At 36.0% G+C, this 27155-nt stretch overlaps 1 protein-coding gene and 1 pseudogene across 1 annotated transcript in view; one reads left to right on the forward strand and one right to left on the reverse strand.

The window, feature by feature from the left end:
- Positions 1-27155, forward strand: part of LOC145291516 (uncharacterized) — a 553800-nt gene that overhangs the window by 135513 nt on the left and 391132 nt on the right. The gene's annotated exons all lie outside the window — the stretch shown is intronic.
- On the reverse strand, positions 18882-18998 carry LOC145291666 (5S ribosomal RNA; annotated as a pseudogene).

Raw genomic sequence — 27155 nt, forward strand, 5'->3', positions numbered from 1 at the left:
TTATATTCTTAGTACAGCAATCCACTCCAAAAAGTGAAAAAGAAGGCGAAAATGAAAAAAAATGGTACTCTCGCAAAATTTGATCTGGATCCTCGGGAGTTTCTGTCAATCATTCATGGTTTGGACTCGACCAACAATCAGTGGATGAAGCCGAACGTAGCAAAAATGTTGAAACGCTAAATGTTTTTTTTTTTTTGTTGTTGTTTTCTGTATACAAAAATGTGAGTTAGTAATTAATATTTGGTTGATGGGGGGGGGGGGTACTATACACAGATTCGAAAAAATTGTCCAAAACCAAATAAATGAAAGCAAAGGTAAGGTAAGTTACGTTTCTACCTAACTGGATAATTGTTTAGTGTTTTTATGTAATGTAAAATTTTTAATCGGCTTGAAAAACAGAAATGGTCGCAGACTAGTTGAATACGTTAAGTTTGGGAAAGTAAGTTGAAAACTAAAAACTATACAAAACAGTGTCTGAAACCCCACAAATATATGTTACCATGACATAGGCTGGCATAATCGGTGGGTTTCTGACAGTATTTTGTATAGTTTTTTAGTTTTAACTCACTTTCTCTAACTTAAAGTAATCAACAGTGTCCGCCACCATTTGTAGCTTTCAAATACACCGATAAACACTGCTTTTCAAGCTGACTAAACGTTACATTAAATGAAAAGGGTTCATAGTACTAAACACAGATACAAAAAAGTTGTTCAAAAATAAATATATAACAAATAAATGTTATCAAAGGCAAGAAAAGTAAATGTTCTACCTAACTGGATAAGATTTTAGTGTTTTTATGTAATGTATAATCAGTTCAAAAACATTCAATGTTTATCAGTATATCTGAAAAATACAAATGGGAGCAGACTGTATCGAACACGTTAAGTTTGGGGAAATTTTGGGAAAATGAGTTTAAACTAAAAAACTATACAAAATACTGTTAGGAACTCACTCAATATATGTTATCATGACGTAGGCTGGCATATAATCGGTGGTTTTAAACTTTTGCTCGATACAGGTGACGACTTTTAAAAGTCCCTTTTAGTGATTACCTCGTTTGAGGATATTTGTACAACTAAACGGCAAATCTGCTCCAAAAAACCCGGTATATTTTACTTTAAAGCCCGTTTCATGTTCGTATATCACGAAATATTTTATTGTAGATTTTGGTGTGCTAAAAACGAATCTGCAAACCGTTTCCGTAGCAAAAAGAAAGTTTTCATGATATTCATGGAATTACTTTTTCGAAAAGTGGGTGATCACTTTTCAATGTAAATTTAACTTAGAATGAGCACCCGCTTTCTGGCCACCTGAGAGAGGGGCATTTTTCTGTGTGTTTCTTGGCTAAAAAGTTTTTTGTTTGATTTCTTTTGTTTGGTAATAACTCCTGAACTCTGGGACTATTTTCCATTTCACAGCCGTAGCCTTCGTTTACGCTATGCGTGAGCATAAACGAAAGCTGTTTAGCCAATAAACATGGGAAAAAATCCCCCCTCTCTCAGGTGGCTAGAAAGTGGGTGCTCATTTTAAGTTAAATTTACATGGAGAAGTAATCGCCCACTTTTCGAAAAAGTAATTTCTTCATATCATAAAAACTATTTTTTTGCAACGGAAACCGTTTGCAGATTCGTTTTTAGCACACCGAAGTCTACAAAAAAATTTTTGTTATATACGAACGTGAGACGCACAGCCCTTAATGGAAAATTATAAAAAAATCCGGAGGAAAATAGTTTTCAATAAAAACAGCAAATGAATTCGATAGAAAAAAATGGATGCTATGTTTTTTTTTTTTTTTTCAGTGTGTTTCTAGGCTAAAATTTTTTTGTTTGATTTCTTTTGCATGGTAATAACCCCTGAACTCTGGGACTATTTTTCATTTCACAGACGTAGCCTTTGTTTATGCTATGCGTGAGCATAAACGAAAACTGTTAAATATGCACTCGCGTACCAAACTGCCTTGTCAAAAAACCTTTAAGCCAATAAACACGAAAATAAATGCCCCTTCCCCGGGTGGCCAGAAAGTGGGTGCTCATTGTAAGTCAAATTTACATGGAAAAGTGATCACCCACTTTTCGAAAAAAAAATTATTCATATCATGAAAACTATTTTGGTACTCATTGGGCGTTGATTTCCATGGCGACCCGCAGAATTATTTAATGGTCGTTCCCTTAGTCCCCCCCCCAGTCAAGGCTAACGCATATGCACGTAACATTTTTTATTTATTTACTTTTGTGGCGGAGTTATACAACCATCACCCCCATGCAAATTTCTATACTGATAGGTTTTTTGAAATTTTTTCCCTGGATTATTATTGATTGAACACTAACCAGATTATGAAAAAAAATTGAAAAAAAAACAAACTTATTTCAATATTTGAAAGGGGTGCTCACTTTTTAGTTACCACGTTCTGGTAAATCGGTCACCTATTTTTTTTTTTTTTGGCTAAATACGGAAGTGTCTTCGGGAGATATAAAATGGTCGCATGTTGACGAAGCAATGTATGGGGAGGTGTATGGGATGGAAAATTATTGGTAAATTTTTAGATTAGGTCCACCTCCTCAATTTTCTTTTAAATGACGATTTGTAAAAGTTTTCGACTATGCTGAATACGAAAATCACATTGAAATTTTGCAGAAATAAATAGTTATCAAGATATAAAACGTTGTATTATGCATTGTAATCTTTGACGGCCATCTTTTTTACGCGCGTGCATTTCTTTATGGCGCGTGCGCGCGTAAAAAGATGGCCGCCAAAGAATACAATGCATAATATAACTTTTTATATCTTGATAAATACTGATTTCCGCAAAATTTCAATGCGATTTCTGTATTCAGCATACTTGAAAACTATTAATGTCGTCATTTAAAAGAAAATTGTGGTGGTGGACCTAAACTAAAAAAATACCAAATTATTAAACATTTCGGTACTCATGCAGAGAGTGATCCGTGCTGAAATAATAATGTTATTATTTTAAAAGCCATTCTTAACATGGGGAGGGGAGGGTGTTTTGTACCTATTCTGTACTTTAACCTTACAATTGAATAAAAAATCATAAAACTTTAATTAAACGTGGAAATACGATTTAAAAAATAGCGCGGATCACTCTCTGCATTAGCACCAACATTTCTCCAGCATGTTAGTGAAATTCATAAAAAATTTAAAAAAAAAACAAGTTTTGAAAAAAAACAAAAAACCATCACCTTTCATAAAAACAAATTATTTAAAAAAAACAAAAAAACACCCACAAACTGACTTTTAACTAAATAAGTAAAAAAAAAAAAAAAAAATTTTAAACTCGAAACTTTATTTTCATAAAAACAATAAAAAAGTTATGTTCAATCTAATGACAACAATACTCCATACATGGGCGAATGGTAGCCTTATAGAGGTACAAGACCCTTTCGGACACTAGTAGCTTTCTAGCACGGTAGAGAGAACCTACCTTTTTCCCCAACCGTCCTGGCAATGCTCTCAATGTAATTATTCCAACTCATGCTTCCTGTGAACGTTAGGCCGAGGAGTTTAAAAGATGTACTTTCAGATAAAGAGTTTTTAGCTATTGTTATTGGTGGTAGAGAAGGTTTCTTGTAGTTATGGAAGGAAACAAGTTTAGTCTTGGCAGCATTGAATGTGACCATCCAATTTTGTCCTCATTCCACTACAGATTGGAGGTCATCCTCTAGTGTTTCTGCCATTTCTTTAGTTATGTGTTGATTTCTTTTACCATCGTGTCTGTTATAGAGCATGGTGTCATCAGCATATATACCCATCTCACAGACAATTTTTTCAGAGAGGTTATTTATGAATATTAGGAATAATAGAGGTCCAAGGATAAACCCCAGAAGCACTCCTGCATTTATATCATATTGTTTAGATGTACGACCATCGGGGACAACCTGGATTTTTCTCTTATCTAAGAAGGATTTAATTATGTTAAGTATTCTTCCAGTGATACCGTATGATCTGATTTTCCTGAGAAGACCTTCATGCCATACTCTGTTCTATGATTATCTAGAGCTACTGCTCTATCCTCCCCTACTTTGTCAAGTGAATGGTATATACGCTCAGAGATTACAGTTAGGATGTCTGCCTTGGAACTGGCTTGCCTAAATCCATATTGTTGGTCGGTCAGAAGTTTAGCATCTGTAAGGTGATGGACTAGAGCTTGGTTAATTATGGACTCAAATATTTTGCCAAAAAGTGGGAAGAGGCTAATGGGCCGATAATTTACTGGGTCAGTTCTTTTTCTGCCTTGATAGAGTAAAAAATAGGGGATGATCTATTTGCTTTCTTACAATTTTTTTTTTCACAGAACAGAAGTTCAGCCAGCTTTTTCCAAAGGAGTAAATTTCTGAGGAATATCAAATTCACAAGTAGTCAAGGATGCGTATCCAATTTAGGTGGTATAATTTCAAAGACTTTGAGTTTGGCTGGTTTTGTTTTTTTCCAGGGAGATATTGTCATTCTTCTACATATATTGCTTGGTATTCGCAAATGGTCACTGATTAAGATGGCGGTGATGGGACGGAGGCTAGAGCTAGATGGACAGTGTGGAATGTATTAGATTAAATGCTCTATTTTCGATCACCAGCATTTGTCATCAAATCATTTGTAATCATTTTTTATCTGGTTAATATTTGAATTAGTCAATTTCAACTTGGTATTGCTGATTACATACCTTCTGTTCTGGTGTGGCATGGTTCATCCAATTTCTTCCAAAGGAGTAAGTTTCTGGGAATATCAAATTCACAAGTGGTCTTGCATATGTAATCTGCTTAGACGAGATGATATTAACGACGTTGCATTTATTATTTTTTTTTTTGCATCTAATATTAACAAATGGTTACTTATCTAATATTGACAAAGCTTAACGCTGATTAACTTCAATGCTCTAATGAGAACTGGCGTATCAACAAGTATTAATGCCGGATGTTTTTCTGATTGAAAAAGTAAAGCGGCTGCAATTACCCAAAATGTTATAAAATAAAACTATAAATATAGGGTTGGACGATAAATTTGTCGCCCTAAAGAAAACAACACTACAGCTTTATTTTAAAACTTTTATTGAAAAAATTAATTCAACTTGATTATGTAGTAGAGCTGACATCTATTCAATGTAGCCGCTTTCAGTCTGAATCACTGTCTCCGTACAAGTCCGGAACTAGGAGCATGCCATTTCCACAAGCGCCTGCTGAAGTTCGCCGAATACTCGGTGGATGGCGGCGATAAAGCTGACTTTGATGTTGTGGGAGGTCATGTTAGTGATGTTCTCGACGTATAACAAAACGAAGTAGTCCAACGAGTTTAGGTCGGAGAGGAGGGGGGGGCCAGTGAGAGAAGGGTACAAAGTCGTAGCACTCCTTCTGAAGCCAAGCCTGGGTCTCTTGGAACTTGTGGGCCGACGCCAAGTTCTGCTGCCACACCCAGGGTTTGCCAGCGGCCACCTGATTGCACCAGAGGTCACCACATTATTCAGCATATTCATGTACACTTTGGTGTTGAATTTCAAGCCGACTTCGAAGATGTGAGGTGGCATGGTGTGACCCTCACTTGAAATCACACTAAAAACCATAACTGAGGCCAGAAACTTCCTTGAGCGTTGAACCATCCGGATTTGCAATTTTGAGGGTGCTGGCAATGGTCCTGTTGTCATAACTTGGATCGATAGAGAGCATGAGTTATACAACGGTGCATCTTTGATCTAGCTTATTGAACATTGTGTCACTTTCAGACATGATAGAAGGCTCCTATCGCTCTTGGGATTTGTACACAACTGGCCAACTAGTAGATGGTCTGCAACAAAAATAAAACCGATTTTCATCAAACGGAAATGGAATCATGATGTCTTTTCTAGGGCGACAATTTTACCGTTTCACCCTGTAGTATTGTGATTATTGTCCCTTCATCATCTAGTTTCTCCCTGCTATTTTAGGTAAGCAGTCAATTTGTAACAAAAATGTTTTCAACCAACCTGACTAATCGTATTATTTGGATTCATCGAACTACTGTTCTCATCTTGAGTGTGATTTTCGCAACATTTCGGTTGATGTAACCTCCAACCTTCTTCAGATGTATCTTGTTGAACTCGGGAATGTTTCTGTCAAACTCAGGAATTTAGACAGAATTTCGAGTGGAATCCTTTATTTACTTCACAGGGGTAGCATGTTCTTGTTCCATCAGCCATGACTGGATAGAGGTCCTAAGTAATTCGAAATTGGATTTTTCAGTCGTTCACACTGAGGATTGAACCTGCAACCATCAGGACCTCTATCCAGTCATGACTGATGGAACAAGAGCACATTACCCCCGTGAAGTAAATAGCAGGTTCCGTTCAAAATTCCGTTCAAATTCCCGAGTTTAACAGAAACATTCCCGAGTTCAACACGATACACCTGAAGAAGGTTGGAGATTACATAATATGAATAACCAATCCTCATCTCAAAAATTCAGAAACGTCAAATTTCACTCCTTTTCTGTAAATGTCCTTAGATGCCTGAAAATTTGTTATTTCTTTCTTTGCTTTTGGAATTCTCTTCCTGCTTCTTCGACCATAACAAGTTAAGTGAAAAGCCAAGTTGTTGAGTATAATCAAGAGCGACCCAAAGGCTCCCTTTTCATTAACTGCTACACCGAAGTGTAAAGAAGGGTGCAATTCTATTCCCAGGGTTACTCCAATTTTGAAAACAACACTTGACTGGTTAATTACATTATATCTATTTAGCACTGGTATTAAACCCCTCCCCTTTCTATAGTGGGGAAACTATGGGTTTCAAAGACCCAACTCTACTTTCGTAAATAAAAGTGATTTTGGCAGAAATATGGCATATTTTTCTCTGACTAACTAAGGTGAACATGATATTAAATTAACTATTTAATCTGCAGAGTTTTATGTTAACTAAAAGTCCTTCGTATGACTCAACCAAAGATTAAACCCTGATCTGAAAAAGTGTCTTCAACCAATCTTTTTTTTTTTACATGGTAGTCACCACTTATCAAGGCCCGGAAGCCACTCGGAGTAAGGGTTATTGTGTGTACAGTAATCAATGGGATAATATCTTGTAATCGTTAGTAATGGAGATTTGATAATGTGTCTTACTTAAGGGGGCGGTTTATCAGGAATTTGTTTATGTTGGACTTGAAGACATCCAAGTTGTAGTCAGGTGTGAAACAGGCAAACGGAACATCTGACTAGCTTTCTGCTTCTTTGACCAAATTTAGTGAAAAGCTAAGTGGTAAAGTATAATCAAGAGCGACCCAAAAGTTCCTTTTTCATTAGCTGCTACAACAAAGTGTAAGGGAGGGCGCCACTCTATTCCCAGGATTACCCCACTTGCTCTTGATCCTCCCCATTTTCACAGTAACCTCTTACATTTTACTGAAAATATGCCTTGTTTGAGGTGAAAAAACTTATTAATTTTTTTTAATTAATAACATGAGGTGATGGCTGGAGTCTCATGAATGACGACTTTGCTCTCTTGCTTGTCTCCAGTAAAAGAGTTGAGAGTCTTTGAAACACACAGTTTCCCTGCTATAGAACGGGAAGAGGGAGGGGGTTAATATCAGTACCAAATAGATATAGTGAAGTTAACCAATCAAGTGTTGTTTTATTAGCTTCTTTAAAGTTTTACTGTTGAGATTGCCACTTATAAAGGCTAAGAGACACTTGAGGATGAGGATTTGTGACAGAAATATAATTATCAACCGAAAAATGGTGAACTGCATTTGATTTATTATGAAGTGGTTTATGAAATTTGGTTTGAAGACGATCATGTTGTAGTCAGCAGGGAAACAGCTCTGCAGTAGTGCACTTCACGGACAGGAAGTCCTTACAACGAAATTATGTCAATGGAAATTCCGCATGAACAAATTAAAATTTTACGCAAATTTAAATTTTACGTAAATTTAAATTTTAAAAACATTTAGGAAATTTACACAATTTTAAATATTACATAATTTAAACAAATTTAAATTTTACACAAATTTAACAAATTTAAATTTATGCAAACTTAAATTTAAGAAAAATTTAGGAAATTTAAATCTTACACAAATTCAAATTTTGCAAATTAAAAATTTTACACAAATTGAACAAATTTAAATTTACAAAAATTTAGGAAATTCAAATTTTACACAAATTAAAATTTAACAAACATTTAACGAATTTAAATTAATACAAATTAATAAATTTAAATTTCACACGAATTTAATAAACTTAAATTTAAGCAAAATTTAACAAATTTTAATTTTACATAAAGTTTGACAAAACTATAACAAATGTACATTTTACATGAATTAACAAATTTAAATTTTACACGAATTTAAATTTCACACGAATTTAATAAACTTTAATTTTCATAAATTTAACAAATGAAAATCTTACACAAATTTTACAAATTCTAATTTTACACAAATTTAAAATTTTACACAGATTTAAAATTTTACACAAGTTTAACAAATTTAAATCACCCGCTTCCTCTCCTATTGTATGTTATTTGTCACACTACTTGTAAATTAGGCACTGTCTATCATTTTCGTTTCTATCGCTCTCTATTTCTCTTTTTAATCAGTCTCTCTGTCACAGCCTCTTTTTTGTTATCTGCTTCTATATTGATGAAAAGAGGCAGCAAGGAGAGTATCATTATTTTACCTTGTTGCTAGAGTGTAGAAGAAAGACCAAGAGAGACTAATTTAGGATTTTATCTTTTTTTATTTATGTTTTGTTTTAATATTTAACATGTATTGCAAACTCAGTTCTTCCTAAAAAAAATTAACTCATCATTGTCTCCTAATCTCAGTTCGTTTTGGACGAAGAGAGATAGCGAGAAGAGTAGTAATACTATTTAACCAGTCGAGAAACACGTACACAAGCATGTATAGATAGATAGACAGACAGATAGATAGATAGACAGACAGATAGATAGATAGATAGATAGATAGACAGATAGAGGCTAAGTTTAGGATTTTGTCTTTTTAAGGATTTATTTATTTATTTTTTTTTATTTAACATGCACTGCGAGCTTATTTCTTTCCGATTGAAACAATTTCAACCGAGCTCAATCGGCGACGCAACGGGGCACGTTTATCTATTTGTTTTTTTTTTTTTTTACTAACTGTTAGAGGGTTTGTTTGGATGTTAAACGTCTTGTGAACGCAATTTTCTGCAAATCATACGATGTTAAGACGACTGGTGAAAGTGCAGTAGAGCGATTTCAATGTTGGGGGACAAGAAACATGCGAGTCGTATCTTTCTCTTCCTCTCTTTCACACACACATGCACATACGCGCGCTCTCTCGTCCCCCTTCTCTCTCACATACATACACGCACACACACATGCTTTCTCCCTCCTCCCCCCCTCTCTCTCTCTCATTGTATATAATTTGCAGCAAATTTGGTAATATGCCAGCCAAGGAATGCGTTGGGTCTGGCCATAAAGATAAGAACCGCCTAATGCAATATCTATGAGAAAGAATGTTAGATACGATAGACCAGAAGTAACAATTCTGTGTAAAACTGTTGAATGGCAGCGTTTTAGAATCGGAAGATGCTGTACTTTGCAGTAAAAATGTGTTTTTGGGTTGGGTTGGTATCATCTTCCACCATCCCCCCCCAAACAACCCCCACCACCACGCTTTTCTCCCCTGACACTTTTTTTCTTTCTTATTCTTTTCTTTACATGTTTGTTATTTTCTGTGTTCTAATAGCCAATTTCTTAACTGTTTCGTAGAACAATTACGTCGTCATCGTCCGTTTGCAATGTTGTTTTTGCTGGCTGCTCTCTACTCTGGAGTGTTTGGAGTTGGAGATGGGAAGATGGAAGGAGGTCCGATGAATAAACAAACAAACAACAAAAAACAAAACAGAAAAGCAACAAAGCAACATAGAACCGACGCAATTTGTTCCAAATCTTGTCAATAACAAGTTTTTGTCGCCCCTTCCCATGGCCACCAAAAGCACGTATCTGTGCCTATCTCGATCAGAAAACATTCTTGGATATCTAAAAAGGTGATAAACGAACCAATATATTGGACATTCCTTCAAACTCTACCAGGTCAGCTTGGGGGCAAAGCAATTTGCAGTTCAAATTTTCGGTCTGAACAGGTGCGCGTGACATCATGGCTATTGATATATAACTGTGGAAGTGGAAAAGAGGGTTCAGTTCATGTGAGATCTGTGGAGCTCAGATATATTCACTAATACCCTCTGGTAAGGTATTAACCCACACTTGCCCCCACATTAGTGATAGAATAACCAAATGGATTATTCCATAACGAACTATTTACAACTAGCATGGTTATCTGACATTACCCGGGAGTATGGACAATAAAATAGAAGAGTTTTATTCTCATCTTGAGTATCCTTTTCACAATGTTTTGATCGATGTAACCTCCGACCTTTTTCAGGTGTACCTTATTGAACTCGGGAATATTTCTGTTGAACTCGGGGATCTGAACCCGAGGCACAGTAATTAGAGTACTTGGAAAACTCAGTTGTAAAAGTAATACTCTCCTGAAGGTTAAAGGTTAAATTCTCAGCATGGGTGACTGAAAAATACAATTGCGAATTACTTAGGACATTTATCTAGTCATGGCTGATAGAATGAGAGCATGCTACCTTCATGGAGTCGCTGAAGGATTCCATTTGATATTCCGTCCAAATTCATGAGTTCGGTAAGATACACCAGAAGAAGGTCGGTGGTTATATCGACCGAAACGTTGTGAAAATGACACTCAAGATGAGAACAGTAGTCTGATGAATCCAAATAATACGAATACCCAATCCTCATCTCAAAAATTCAGAAACATAAAATAGAAGAGTTAAAAAATGTGCATAAAATCTTTCTTTTAAAACTTCTCTCTTTATCCTCCCTCCCTCCCTCCCTCTCTCTCTCTCTCTCTCTCTCTCTCTCTCTCTCTCTATATATATATATATATATATATATATACATATCTCTATCTATCTATCTTTCTCTCTTTTCCTTTCTCTTCTTTCCTCTTCTTTCCTCTCTTCTCACACATGTCTCCCGACCCAATCTGTCTTTCTCCTTCTCTGGTAACTGAAAAAGATCGTTAATGAATCACTAAATAATAACATAAAAATCGTTCTAAATGTCGACCCTTCGTGAATTATTTTGTTTTTGTCGATCCCTTCTCCTCAAAGAATGAATATAAAATAATGTGCTCATATTTTGTTCGAAGTAATGTTGAAAAGCATAATCAGCATTGTGGGTGTCTTCTGTTGGGTTTCTTTTTTAAGCTGGAGATATAGACAGACAGATTTTTTTTTATATAATTGGTATGAGGGTGTAAGTTTCGAATTACTCGTCGCCAGTGTTGTAGTTTTGTAGCCCGGTAATAATCAAGACTAACGCAATGGCATGATTGACAAAAAGTGTATTAATACAAAATTATGTTGCAGAAGTACACGTATAGATTCGCTATACTTCCTTAAATATTAAAATCCTTGTCATCTCCATATCAGATGAAATTGGATACGTAAGGGAAATTTACTCCTACTAAATCTTATGAAATACTAACTGGAGTATCTATTCTGATGCTACACTCAAGTTAAGGTAGGGGAGATCTCTCTATACTAAGGCATTTTTATTTTTATTTTTGCCTACTTCTGGAGTGCCCCTTTTTGGAGAGCTGTTTTTCCCCACACATTAAAAACGATCTTGTGCCACATTTTATTCAGCATCGTACTGTATATCGATACTCTATGGCTGACTGGGATAGCTTCCGTACACTTATATCTGATCTACCCCTGCATTCCATCTTTAAAAAGGATGTGTCCTCCATAGTATCAGACCTGACTGAATGGCTAATTGTAGGTATAGACCGATTCATACCATCCAAAAAATTCCAACAAAAACCTAACAGCCAGCCATGTTTCTCCCCAGAATGTGCTGCTGCCATCGTGCACAGAAATCACTTTTTCCATAGCTACCAACGTAATAGATGCACTGAGACTAAAGCTGCCTTTAGGACTGCCAGCAATCACTGCAAAAGAGTAATAAAAATGCAAGAGAGCTATATGTTCAGTCCGTTAAATCAAAAGTAGCTGAGCAGCGGCTTGGTTCCCACCAGTTTGGGCAAATAGAAAACAGGATCCTGAACAGAAGGGTGCGTTCTATCCCAACCATCATCAATGGACCTGAGGTCATCTCGTCAGCATCAGATAAGGTCAAACTATTTGCCAAGAAATTTGCAGCTAATTCTACCCTATGCGACGAAGGCTATCAACTCCCCATATTTCCTCCTATAATGGACAACACACTCTGCAACATACAAATATCTGTGGGTGAGGTCGCCAAGAACCTTGATTCCAGTAAGGCAACTGGCCCTGACAGCCTTCCAATCATTGCTGAAAAAGCTTCAACCAGAACTTGCCCCCATACTTACAAAACTCTTTAAGCGTTGCCTTAAAGATCAGTGCTTCCCAACACCCTGGAAAACCTCATCAGTATGCCCTGTATTTAAGAATTCAGATGATAAATCATCTCTCTCTCAGTAAAGACCAATAAGTCTCCTGTGTGTCATGAGTAAGCTGCTGGAATCCATATTAAATAGAGAAGTAGTAAACCACTTCAGCAGAAATAACCTTAGTGACATACAATATGGTTTCCGTTCTGCCAGATCTACACCAGATGTGCTAACGGTTATATCTCATGGGATTAGTGAATCTTTTGACAAAGGCTTCCTTTCTAGGGCAATTGCTCTTGACATATCAAAGGCCTTCGATAAGGTATGGCATAAGGGCCTACTTCACAAGATTTCCAGCTACGGTATAACTGGAAATGTTTTCTCGATTATTAAACCATTTCTCTCCGATAGGCTCATAAAAGTAGTGGTTGATGGGCAGAAATCAGAGGCCCTCAATATTAACGCTGGAGTCCCTCAGGGGTCCATCCTAGGCCCAACTCTCTTCCTGATCTACATCAATGATCTCCCAAAACACATACTTAAATCATTCGTTGACATCTATGCTTATGACACGACCATCTACGGCAACACATCAAAGGCCGTAAATGACAAGGTTCTCTCTCCTCTGATCTTGAGCGCATGGTACAGTGGGGGAGAAGGTGGCTGGTTACTTTTAATGCATCTAAAACCAAGCTCCTATCTTTACATTATCAACGCTCTGATCCCAATCTGGCATTAATTGAAATGAGTGGCTCTGATCTAGGGGAAGCTCCATGTTTTGATAAGCTTCTGGGCTTGACCTTTACTCCTGATCTGAAATGGAACACGTACATCAAGTCAGATGCCAAGGTCGCTGGAAAAATGGTAGGATCCTTCTACCGCTCCAGAAGATATCTCACTACTGATGCAATTCTCTATCTGTATAAAAGCCAAGTACGTACAAGGATGGAGTACTGCTGCCACATCTGGGCAGGAGCTACTAAAAACAGCTTATCCTGCCTTGACAGATTACAAAATAGGCTCCGTGGCCTAGTTGGTGATGCCCTTTTCTCTTCCCTGCAACCTCTCTCCCACAGGAGAGAGGTTGAGAGCCTGTCTTTGTTTCGTTATTTCCATGGCAGGTGCTCGTCTGAGATCCAATCTCTGATCCCCCCTCGCCAATCTTTCATGATAAACACCCGTCTAGCTGAAACCACTGTCAAAAATTTTCCCCACTCCTTATCTGTGCCAAAATCAAAACGTAGATTCCATGAATAAAGCTTCTTTCTTAGAAGTGCACGCCTGTGGAACTCTGTTACGGTTACCTGTTTTCCACCTGACTACAATCTGGATGTCTTCAAGTCCAATGTAAACAAATTCCTGATGAACCACCCCCTTATGTAAGACACTTTATCAAATATCTAATAATAACGTACTGTACATGCAATAACCCTTATCCCCGAGTTGCTTCCGGGCCTTGATAAGTGGTTACTATCTTGTAAAAAAAAATGTGAATAATAGCAGAGGGGAGCGCCCGGCATTACCCAGTCATAAAATATGCTTTAATATGATATTTTAATTTATCCAGATTTCATATATATTATTATAGAGTCAATTCTCTATTGATTACTTTATATGATATTGTACCCAATATATAATTGTGATTTCAATAGTAAAATAAATGACTTGGGTACCATCAGCTAGAATCGAAACTAAAACCGAAAGCAAAATTTGTAGCATCTTCCACCTGAGACATTACCGCATGGCTATCGTCAAATAAATATGAACTAGCTAAAACTAGACTAACATTAATGTACAAATGTATATATATTTGCGCATGCGTAGAAGAGCAGTTTAAATTCTAATTTATTTTAATTTTGATCCCGTTTTCACCCGTTAATAACTGTTTAAACTGGGTAAAGACCCATAAAATATGGTGCATAAAAATGCAATCATCTGAGCCGCCTCGCTTCGCTCTATGAACTTCCGTCTCGGAGGAGATGCAGATTGAAAAAAAATGGAAGACAGACAAACAAACATAGTGAGTTTTATAAATGAGATTTCCAAATCTTACTAAATCTCATCCTGTTCATTTTGGTTTCAAATCATTTCAAAATTCCACTTAATTTCATTTTATACGTTCTAATAAAGATTTTTATTCGTTTTTCTTTTTTAATTATTATTATTCATTCAATCAGGTTTTCTGTTTTTATTTAATTTTTCGTATTTTAAATGTAATTAGTTGCTACTTGAAATCAATATTTGGTGTTAATATGCACTAGTCATGTGTACTCAGAGTTGTCTCCTCTTTATATTCCTTCTTCGCCTGTAAACATAATGAGCCTCCTATCCGGCAGCACACGAAGTTTAATTGGGTGACACAGTTTGGGGTATATATTTTTTTATTTCGTAAAATTTTTTACACAATATAAAATTAGACACAATGCCTCTCAAAAATTGGGGAACCGGGGGGGGGACTATTGTCATCCTCGTTACTGTATCTTTGCTTGTCTATGCTAATCCTAACTAGAGTTCTCATTCACCTAATACCGCAAACACACCGAGTGTTAAGATTCCCAAATCACTTTTTTTGTGTGTGAAAATGCACTGGTTGATCACTGGAAGACTTATCTTTAAGGATTTGGGATTAAATTGTTAGGCTAAAGTACAGAATAGTTACAAAAGATCCTTCCATTTCCATGTTAAATAATAGGTTTCGAAATAATTAACCCCGAAACAGAATACGTTCCATAACAAATACCCAACTTCTTAAAGGTGGTCAACCAGCGCATTTGCAGGGTTTTTTTTTAATGAAATATATATAAATATATTGGTGCTAATGCAGAGAAGGATCCGCGCTATTTTTTAAATCGTATTTCCACGTTTAATTAAAGTTTTATTATATCTTTTTTTTTATTCAATTGTAAGGTTAAAGTACAAAATAGGTACAAAACATCCCCCTCCCCATGTTAAGAATGGCTTTTAAAATAATAAAGTTATTATTTCAGCACGGACCACTCTCTGCATGACTGCCAATATATTATATGTAAACAATAGAATTCACAGTTTGATCTTCATTTTGTATGTAATTAACAAAAAATTAAAAAAAATAAAAATAACTTCCCAACATTCTAGGCAGTAATTAATCTGGCTGTAGACTTCTTTACACAAAAACAGAAAAACGATTTTCCTTTCACATTTTTATAATTCTAAGAAAAATAACAAAAAGACGATAGTATTATTTGATACATGCCAATTTTAAAGAAATTTGCTCTGTATAAACCTAGTCACATTTTATTATTTCAAAATAAACAACAAAAAAAGGTTATTGTAGATGTGTTTTTCAATATTCACATTTGAGGGATTTGATTTTGTATAAGCATAAAAATGAAAATTAATTCTCCATTAAAACCTGGTTATATAATGAAATGAACAAACAGAACATCAATTCGTCAAATAAAACAATATATTCCTGAGTTTTTTAAGATTACGTTGTGTTTTGCGTTCTTATTAATAACTAGCAGCGGGCGCTCGACCTTGCCGGTCGTAAAATACGCTTAAATATATTTTAATTCATACAGATTTCGTATTTAATATTACAGGGCCAATTCTACATTGAATATTATATTCGTTTCGCAACTACGGCAGTTGATTAACACACACGTCGAACTTCTAAAGCTTGAATTCGTTTCACAACTACGGCAGTTGATACACACTGTCCTCGATCTTCTGAACATACTCCTTTTATTGTCCGAGCGTTCGTCATCAGCCAATCGGCGGCCAGAAAAACAGTCACGTGAGGCCTGACGTCATCGCTCAATAATCTTACAAAAACCACAGCCGCCATTTTTAATTTCTGCCCTCCCTGTGATCCTCCCAGCAGGTAAGACAACACGCGCAGACACGTGGTCGCTTTCTTCCTTCATTCTGTTCGACTTTACAAGGGCCAATTCTATATTGAATATTATATTCACCCATAACAAGTTATATCGCCACTTGGACGTAAGGGACTACTATTTGGGACCATACCTAGAAAAGATTAACAAGATGTTGGTTTTCGTTACATTTAAATTTCTGCATATCAATACAGTCAGGGAAGCAGGTAGCAGGAAGGAAATTCCAAAATCTAGCTGTTCGAGGGAAGAAACTATTAGAGTAGAAAACTTTCTGGTGTTTAAATACCTAAACAGTGAAGGGGTGAGATTTTGTTGCTAAGCAGGTTTGTCGGGAATATGTATGTCGAGGGGGCACAAGTGCAACAAGTTCATAAGAACACATTCTATTTGAATATTTGTAAAATAAGCACGGAGATGCAATATTACGGCGATGAGACAGAGACTGGAGCTTAGTTGACAAAGTGGGACCAATTAAATTGGAAACTCCCTTTGGAACCTATCCAAGATGGAGAGACTAGTGGTAGATGCACCAGCCCAGATGTGGCAACAATACTCCATGCATGGGCGAATGGTGGCTTTGTAGAAGTGCAGGTTACTCTCAGGTGCGAGTAGTCTTCTAGCTCGATAGAGGGAACCCACCTTTTTTGCAGCAGCCTTCGTAATGTCCTCAATGTATTTGTTCCAGTTCATATTGCCCGTGAATGTTGAGCCGAAGAGTTTGAAGGAATAATTCTTAGGTAGGTAGTTATCTGTCATGGTTAATGGTGGTTGGAGAGGCGTTTTGTAATTGTTAAAATGTAATATTAAACGCTTTGCTTCGCTTTGGTAAATTAACGTGTTTCGTTTCAGATGCCCGACATTTCATATTTTGCAATTTTGATTTACCAGATGATTTCGGCCATTTTTTTTTTTTTTTTTTTTTTTTTTTTGCATGCTATTAGTCAAAATAACCATTTTAGGTTACGCCGGCCAAGAAAATAAGAAAAACTCAGCAAATCGTTTCTATTTAAAAAAAAAAAAAAAAAAAGAAAGATATATTGTCATCTGGATATTATAGCTCAGTGGTAGAGCGTTTGACTACAGATCGAATGATTCTCTGTTCCTCAAGATTTTATTTTATTTTTCTTATTAATGAGTTCAATTTATGATAAAAGAAGAGGTACCATTTAAAATCGCCGCAAATGATTACTTCGTTCACATATTTTGAATCTGAACATTAATCAGAAATGACTTATGCAGGGTATTCATCGTCAAGCGCAAATGACAGCTGAGGTGATATCGTAAACAGACGGAATTTGATGAACGACATTATCATTATTTTTTATGTTTATTTTTATTATTTTTTAAATTTTATTTATTTATTTTTTATTTTTTTGCGAATTAATCCACCGGGTCAATTATTCCTCGTAACATAGAATAATCAATGGAGGATTGATTCTATAATAATACATACGCAATCTATATAAGTTAAAATATCATGTTTAAGCATCATGTTTATTGTACGACCGGACAACACCGGGCGTTCAGCTAGTAGAATACTTAATAAATAGTACAATAACTAGCAGTAATAGTATAGTTTCGTCTTCAAAAAGACAGATAGCAAATCCCCATTTTTATTATCATGATGATTCCAGTTAGAGAGGATCGTACCAAATCCTTTATTTATTCGTGGTGGAACTTTCTCCCAATAAAATAGCCATTTTTATTTTTCAGAATTGTTTTGGTAAAGATGCAACATGTTTCCACCCTCAAAACATCCTTTAAAATCATCACTGGTAAAGGTTTCCGGGGGAGCTGAAAACGAAAATAACGTTTAAAATTCCAAGAAACAAGTAGTTTTCAAGATGTGAAGAAATCATAGTTTCAAATAGTGGGGGATAACTTTTCTATATTAATTTAAGGTAATATGAGCACCCATATTATGGCCACTTTTTTGTTCGGGGGTTCAACGTAAAATGAACATAGTTTAACGTAAAATGAGTAATTGTGGTTTGGTAGACCAACACAAAACCTAACTTACCCCCCCCCAACAAAAATGGTGAACATAAGGCGGGTGCTCATTTTACCTTAAATTAATATAGAAATATTTGAAACTATAATTTCTTTACATCTTAGAAAGTACTTGTTTCCAGGAATTTTTAATGTTATTTTTGTTTTTGGAACCATCGCAAACCTCTAATGATGGTTATTTTGAAGGATGTTTTGATGATGGAAAGATGCTGCACTGTTACCATTGTTTTTATTTTTTATATTAGGATCGATAATTTGAATTGTTTGCATTGTTCAAATTACCATTCTCATCTTGGTTGTTATTTTATCAACGTTTCGGCCGATGTAATTTCCAACCTTTTTGAAATCCATCTTTTTGAACTTAGCAACCTAATCAAATTTGGAAATTTTCATGCCAGGAATCTGTAGAGAATTTCAAACTAAATCCTTCATTTAACCCATGGAGATCCATCCATAGACCTTGAGTCCCTGGGGGGGGGGCATAGGCCATCTACAACTTTTGTAGATGTTTTTGTAGCGAGGAGTTCTTTTTACAGGGTGAGGGTGCTGGCCCTACGCCGAAACTTCCCAGAAGGTACATACAGCACCTAGCCTTCCCAAATGGTCACCCATCTGGTACTGGCTAGGCTCAACCTTGCTTAACTTCGGTGATCTGGCGAGAACCGGTGTGTCAATGTGATTGTGCCGTACTGGACCCACGGAGATAGATTGTTCTTATTCCATCAGCCATGATCTGATTCTTAAAAGCGTTGATTCAAAATCGGTTATAGATGACAGATTGCAGGAGCTTGATGATTCAATCCTTACTACAGGCAATAAAAACTAAGAATAACTGGTGATGGTATGGAGAGACGGAGGAGTAAGCAACCACGATTAGCATGCGCTCACTACAAGGAAATAGTGACATGCTAACCTAGAACCTTTTGATTATAAGGCGAGAGTGATTATGTAAGATCGGCGCTGTTGGAAGTCCAAAATGGCTAAATAAAAGGAGACAGATATTTAGTCGAGTCGGTTTAGTTTTGGACAGATTAGCTTACCACAGATAGATTAGTTTGAAAATCAATTTCTAAAAGCCGTCCAACGTATACTAGCGCGTAAAACATCATAGAAAGTAAACAGCAACCTCGTAAGTCTTCATTCCCTTATTTTGTCCTTTAGTTTTCACATTCCATGGGTAATGTTTCTGACAATGGGGAAAGAATTGCTGTTTTCTGTTTCGTAATCTATCCATGTAATACTTATTGTTGTCTAGTTTTTAATCTGGGTATTTGTTTTAGATCATTATATCAAGAGGCTTCAAGGGCAATTTCACAAAGAAAACAAAAACATATTAAACCAATGATAATGATAACGATGCTGATGATGAGAATGAGTGATAATGCTGACGTCATCATATGTGGTTTAGTACATTGTAATAAGTACGTGCTAAAAGCATTTTTAAGGCCGGACACAAATAAGGCTCACTGCATCTGAACATCTGACACTTTTACGCTTCCCTACTCAGTGGAGCAGAGCACGTTCATATTGTCAAAAAACCGGTCTTCCAGGAAGCTTCAATATTATCTCTGTGGAAGCATCCATTTATTTTATAGGTTCTAATAAAGATGCTTTGATTATTTCTTTCGTTATTCTCAATTAGCCGTCTTGCTGAGTTTCAGATTTGAAATGTAATTAGTAATCGCTTCAAATCACTATTTGATATTAATATTTAGTCAAAACGTCTAACCAGGGTTGTTCATCTGCCATAACATGGGTTAATTAGAATTAAAGATCAACATTTTAATTCTATATTTTTTTTTTAAATAAAAAAAAAAGAAAGACGTGAAGCGTCAGAGAAATAGAGATACAAAAGAAGGCAGATACGTACGGTAGAGAAACTAATCGATTGCGGGTAATTATACAAACCTTCTGAGATGGGGATGAAGAGAGAGAAAAAAGTGATTAATAAGAATGTGTAAAGAGATGCGTCTCTTGATCGGTGACTTGCTAATGAGGCGAATTAAAATAGTGTTTAGCATAACTATATCACAAAATTAGGAAGATTATAGCCCGTATTTTGTATGTTTCAACATATACAGGGTGGAACAATAAAATTGTCGCCCTAGAAAAGATAACATGATTCCATTTCTGTTTGATGAAAACCGGTTTTCTATTTTTTTGTTGCAGACCATCTACTAGTTGAACAGTTGTGTACAAATCCCAAGAGCGATAGGAGCCTTCTATCATGTCTGAAAGTGACGCAGTGTTCAACGAATGAGATCAGAGATTATTTGAGTTATCTGCAAATATAAAAATCTTATTTTCATAAATAAATACTTGTAGAGATTATTAGACTAGGCAGATATTCAGGAGGGATGGAGAAAAAACTATAGATTATTTGAGATATCTGTCACTACAGCCTCAATCACCGCTTCGATACGGGTCTGGAACTGGGAGCATGCCTTTTCCACAAGCATCGGTGGGAGCTTGCCAGATGGTGGCGATTACGCTGGCTTTATTGTTGTGGGAGGTCATGTTGGTGATGTTCTCGATGTATGACCAAACGAAATAGTAAAGTAAAATATTCATGTCGGGGGAGGATCAGTAAGAGAAGGGTACAAAGTCATAGCACTCCTTCTGAAGCCAAGCCTGAATCTCTTTGGACTTGTAGGCTGACGCCGACTCCTGCTGCCACATCCAGGATCTGCCATCAGCCACCTGATTGCACCAAGGGATCACCACAATCTTCAGCACATCCAGGTACACTTTGGTGTTGAATTTCAAGTCGATTTCAAAGATGTGAGGTGGCATGATGTGGCCCTTACTTGAAACCACACCAAAGACCATAACCATGGCCAGAACCCCCGTTGAGCTGTGCCCTCAAGCGTTTAATCATCCGGATTTGGCAATAGTTCTGTTGTCATAATTTGTATCAGTAGAGAGCATGAGTTGTTCAGTGGTGCATCATCAATCTCGCTCGTTGAACATTGTGTCACTTTCAGACATGATAGAAGGCTTCTATTGCTCTTGGCATTTGTACATAATTGATCAGCTAGTAGATGATCTGCAACAATAAAAGAAAACTGGTTTTCAATAAACGGAAATGGAACCATATCGTCTTTTCTAGAGTAAAAATTTTATCTTTCCACCCTGTATAAAATGGTGGTTTAAGTAAATATTATGCTTCGATATTAAATAATTCTAAAAGGGTTGATTTGTCATAAAATATATAAACTAAACCAGATCAAACAAAAACAAAAACCCAGATTTATTTGCTTTAACTATTCACGTGATATTTAACTTATATGAGCAGTTTGAGATTATTTATCATAAAGCAGACAAACTAAACTATACCAAACAAACAAGACAAAACCAAACCAAATGTGTTTGCTTTATCTTTTCACATTGAATTTAACTTGAATAATTTTAAATGATTGATTTGTCATAAAACTGACAAATTAAACCGGACCAGACCGAACCGATCCAGACGAAACAATAGAAAACAAAATCAGACCAAACCAAATAAAACAAGACTAGACCAAACAAAACAAAACCAAATAAAACTAACAAAATAAAACCAGACCAAACAAAATAAAACCAGATGTTTTTCACATAGTATTTAACTTTAAAAATCCGAAGAGGTCGATTTATCAAAAAACAGACAAACTAAACCACATCAAACTAGATGTAATATTTGTTTCAGTGTTCGCATAATGTCCAATGTAAGATTTACTATCTTTTCAATAGTTCTTAAACGTTTTCATGATTTGTTTTGATTTTTAATGTTTGTTTATTTCTTTTTCTTGCAATTCTTTGTCTTTAGAAAAGTTTTGACATATTTGTTATCTAAACAACTTGACCAGCATCGCCATCTCGACCCACATAAAAACCGCGTTTAAATGTGAATTAATTTGACATCGAAGAATAAAACTGTCTGAAATACAAAAAAACACATCTGTTAAATCTTCTCGGCTTTCAAATCTTATTTGTATATGCGTCTCAGCAAAGATCAATGGGTTATGGAAGGATCAAAAGTTCAATCGTTTTGAAACGGAAATTTTTCATACAAGTATTGCTTAGGTTTTTTTTATTTTTTTGTACTTTTCCTATATTTAATCTACTAAGGTTTAAGTGTCTCTATCTAAACTTAGCCCAAACATTAACTAACTACAAGGGGCGTCCAATAAGTAATGTTCCTGACCTACTTCTCATAGTAGTAGACCAGCATACTCTGTACTAATCTTGACCTCTTGGGCTATTTGGCAAACAGTCACGCATTGATCTTGCAAAAATGACAGCCTCAACTTAACTGACACATGCCTTATATTATAGAGCATTATTACTATACGTTTTTTTGATATCGTCAAAAATCTCCTATGGCGTGTTTTGTTTCAAATGCAAAAACTGGATCACTATGCGACACTTAACATGCTCGATTTCATAACTGACTCAATTCAAACATCTGTAAATCAGAAACCACAACTAGTTCAAAGCTACAATTCTCCACATAACACATAGAAATATAAATCATTACACATGTAAACTTTTTGTAGACAACTGGGAGCGGGTCAGGGGCATTACTTATTGAACACTCTTTGTAACTAACGTTAATATATATATATACAACTGAGTCTAAAAGCTCGGTTAGACCAACATATTGGAAGAGCACCTGTTTCTTTTTGTCCATTATTTTCCATTCTGGTTTCAGTATATGGAAACTGAAACAAAAGACAATTTTTACTGGCATTATTTTTATTTTTATTTTTCTCTTGACTATTGTCCTCTAATTCGTATTTTACACATACCCTCTGTTTATTTTGTATAATGATAACAGTGTTCGCTTATTTGTTAAAGACCAAAGTTCGATCCTCCGTCAAGTCATACCAAAGGCTTAAAAAATGGAATGATGCTAACTTGCTAAACATTCTGCATTATGTGGTGACGGTCAAGGGTAAGGGAAAGGGAAAGGAGTGACACCCTCCTCTACATCTCGATGTAGTAGCTAATGAAAACGGAGCCTTCAAGTCGCCCTTATCTATGGTCGAACACTACTTTTTTTACCCTATCCGTTAAAAATGATGGAAAAAGTGTATATTTCACCGTGTTTGCATTCGCTGTTTACCTCTCTCTCTCTCACTCTCTCTCTCTCTGTATATATATATATATATATATATATATATATATATATATATATATATATACTAGCTGGCTGCTTGGCGTTGCCTGGTCGAACGATACGCTTACACATGATACTTTAATTCATGCAGAGGAATAATTTGCTCTTTGGACTACTTTACAAGAAAAATAAAAGAATAAAAAAATAATGATAATATCATTCATCAAATTCCGTCCGTGTTTGTTTACAAGATGACGTCAACTGATATTTAAGCTTAATCATCTTAAACATAGTCTTTCTTCTGTAATAGATAAACAAGAATTTTTACAGGGGAATATTTTACGTTACACCGGCCAGGGTAAAAATTCTTTTTTATCTACATGGTGTTCAAAAAGTCACTAACGGGTTTTGAACTTAAATAGATTCTTTGTTTTTGATGAGATCTTTCTGTAATTTTAACAAAATCTGACTAAGTGATTGGACACTTTAAAAAACTGCAAAATTCAAACAATCTTCATTTATGAAAAATAATGTCTTTTAAATTTAGCCAATTTTCAGCTTTGCATGCGATGGCAATGTCAAATAGCCACTACGTTCCCCAGACTTGACTAGCTTCGACTTTTTCTTGTGATGATATCTTAAAGAAAGCGTCTATGTTAATAAACCCCAAACCCTCCAAGAATTGAAGGAAAACATCAGTAACAAAATAAGGGAGTTAAATCGCAATCCAGAGATTCTGCAATCTGTCATGAATAATGTTTTGGAAAGAGCAAAAATATGCGAAGCTGAAAATGGGCAATATTTAAAAAACATTATTTTTCATAAATAAAGATTATTTGAATTTTGCATTTTTTAAAAAAAATTCCCAATGTCTTAGTCAGATTGTGTAAAAATTATAGAAAGATATCATAAAAAATAAAGAATCTATTTAAGTTCAAAATCCAGTGGAGACAGATGGAGGTTTGACCTTAGCTGAGGTCAAACCTTCATCTGTCTCCACTGGGTTGTGAATTTAAATATGACAAAACCACAATTCTGCAAGTTTCGAATGGACAAATTTACAAAAAAATCACAGGACTTTCCAAGATAAACATTATCCCTCATCTGTATAACTGCTGCAGTGATTCTGTCCAGAATAGTATTGTCAACACTGTGCCACAGTTTCTCGAATTACCGGAGGATGAACTTCTGGACATAGTGGAGTCACTCGTCACGAAGAGTTCCAACTCATCTGCCCATCAACTCGCATTTCATTCTATTCAGCAACACGAACATGAGTCCATTCAGAAATACGAAATACGCTTACGTACTGCTGTTGTTGAATGTGTATACAGTAACTCGTATTGCAGTCATGATTTGTCTAAGGACAATATCAAGGAACAATTCATCAATGGACTGTTCAATGAGTCACTTCAGACTGATATCCTAGCCAAGACCGCCTAACTATTGAGCCTCGACTCTGTCATTAACCATGCCAAGGTATTTGAATCAGCTATTCGCAACCAGGCTAAAATTCATGATTCCAGCGAAATTCATGCTGGCCATATATCATGGTACAAAAATCACCAGAATTCTATCAGTTGGTCAACCAATTAAACCCACACTTCAACAGCTGCCAGCTCTCACTCCTCCCGATTTCAGCAACCAAACAGTCCGTGCAGTGGGTGTGGTAGCTTACAACATTCATTGAATCAAAGATCGACACTTTGCCCTGCATGAGAACAAACCTAAAGTGGATGCAGGCGCCCAAACCATTTTTCCCCTGTCTGCCGAGCAGGCTCCAGAATTTGTGGTGTCAGGCGTGTCGCCCATGTTCAATATGACAGAGACTAGGACTGTTTTCGGTCAGCAAACCACAATATCGAGGAGATTCTAGCCGCTGTGACGTCTGTTGACAGCCCATCACATAATTGCATTGTGATGAACATTTTTCCAGAGAGTGGGGCCTCCATATGCATTAGTAACAGTAAACTTCTGGAGCTTCTCAGATCCCTGTTACATCCATGGAGCAAGAAGATTGTTATTGCTACGAAAAATTTACCAGATACGTTCGCATTCCCAATGACAACCGAGCATCCAGAATTTATCTCTGCCATCAGCCTACCCGGAGAGGATCCCCCAACCCCAAAGCCTTGCAAAATGCCCTTTGACCCTGTTCCAGAAAATATTCTGAAGCTGGCATCATTCATCAAGGATGTGTTCTGCTCAAACACCTTCAACAACTCAGGTTTGTTTCCAAAGATGAATACTGAGCCTGTGAAAATCCATCTCACATCAGATGCTGAACCATATGTGCCACACCATTGGAAGGCTGCAGTGAAGCAGAGCCTGGATAGGGATGTATCAAAAGGCATTATTGCACCCGTTCCCACTGGCACACCGGTCACATGGTGTGCCCCCCCATGGTTGTTACAACCAAAAAGGATGGTAGCCCACGCCGAACATGGTTGACCTTGGGTTTGCCTTCGACAGCTTCATAACTCTTTCCTTAGTTTGTACCTTTGTCCTCACGTTCTCTGAGCAATATTTCTGACAAAGGGGGAAGAAGTACTTTTTTCCAGTTTGAATCTGTTCATTTAATATGTAGAGTTCACTAGTTTTTGACATTGAACTTTTTCTTCTTACTCCTTACAGATCGATATAAAATCTAAAATCTCTCAACTTCGAAAATCTGTTGAGAAGATCCAATATTATTTCATATTAGAAATTTTGTTTTTAAGCAAAAATAATTATCAATGGACTAAAGCTCACTATTTTTCATGCCTACTTTTTGGCGGGCTATCAAAAAAACAAAGGTCATTTAGTTTTTAAAAATATATATTTATCTAAAAAATGCTCTTTAGTATTTGGTTGAGACAGTAAGTAACTACAATGAATGTATTTATATATTGATTTTTATTGGCAAAAACATTAGAAATTAGGTTTTAAACAAAAATAATTTACTTAAAGCCATTGCCGAATATCATTTACTTATTAGATAATTAAAAAAAGATATTTTGGTTAAAAAATATTTATGTACTCTTTTTGTATGTTATTATGTTTTTTCATCCCCTTTAAATTTCTAAAACACTAGCATCAATCCTCTATTAATTATTATATACTAGCAGGACTTGTAACCGGCGTTGCCCGGTGGAAGCATGCTCCTCTCCTCTCATAGAAAAATTGAAAGTATGGTTGTTGATGTTGCCCAATAACAAACCTCCTCATGTTAAGAAAGGTTTTTAGAATAGGCATCCCAATCTCCTCGTGTTAAGAACGGCTTTTAAACTGGTCACCGGCAACATTCCCATGTTAAAAACAGCTTTTGGAATGATCACCCCATTTTGGTAGTGTGGGTGACTGTCAAAATATTTGTGACAAATTTAACTTTGATAGTCACTGTCAAAATCCCTACGTGCAAATACTATGAATCATGAAATAAGTTAGGGGGTGTCAGTGTCAGTTGGATATAATTATATTTGATCCTCGCCCGTGCATACTAATCTTGTGGCCAGTGATATAAAGTATGCAATACGGCTTTTGGAACGACCCCCCCCCCACCTCCTCTGGTCAGCCGCAACATCCCCATATTTAGAACGGCTTTCAGAATAGACACCCCACTTTGTGAGTGGGAAGAGATTCATTCAAATTTTCATCTCATAATGTAGGACGCTGAAACCAAACATTAAAAAAAAGTGTGTCTCGTTTACTAAGATTCTCATAATTTTTGATGTAAAAAACAAACATAAAAAAGTTATGTTTGTCTTTTTGT

Source organism: Euprymna scolopes, chromosome 12 (genome assembly GCF_053919585.1).
Source record: "Euprymna scolopes isolate OS-2025 chromosome 12, ASM5391958v1, whole genome shotgun sequence".
Lineage (NCBI taxonomy): Eukaryota > Metazoa > Mollusca > Cephalopoda > Sepiida > Sepiolidae > Euprymna > Euprymna scolopes.